The sequence below is a fragment of the Octopus bimaculoides genome, unplaced genomic scaffold, assembly GCF_001194135.2.
Source record: "Octopus bimaculoides isolate UCB-OBI-ISO-001 unplaced genomic scaffold, ASM119413v2 Scaffold_39939, whole genome shotgun sequence".
Taxonomy (NCBI): Eukaryota; Metazoa; Mollusca; class Cephalopoda; order Octopoda; family Octopodidae; genus Octopus; species Octopus bimaculoides.
This window is the reverse complement of record NW_026417679.1, coordinates 7,369-7,679: the sequence shown is the minus strand read 5'-3', so window position 1 is coordinate 7,679 and position 311 is coordinate 7,369.

Sequence of the window (311 nt, the reverse complement as noted above, 5' to 3'; positions counted from 1 at the left end):
GTCCTTTTATTTTACTGCTGTCACACTCCATTCTTATCATAATTACGGTATGGCATTCTATATATAAATCCTTACTAATATCTCAGTCCACCTGCACGCCATCGTCATGTAACCTAACGTTCCTATATCCAGTGGAGCATGCTCTCAAAATCCCCTGTATTCGTACTCCAACGTGGTCTATCCCTTCCAGAGAAAGGAAATATGTGCCTGAAATTTCTCATTGTTATTCTGGCTACTTTCATTTGTGGGACAGCCGTCTCCAGTGCTAATATGTCATAAAACGAACGAAAGCTATCAGCTCTACTACTACT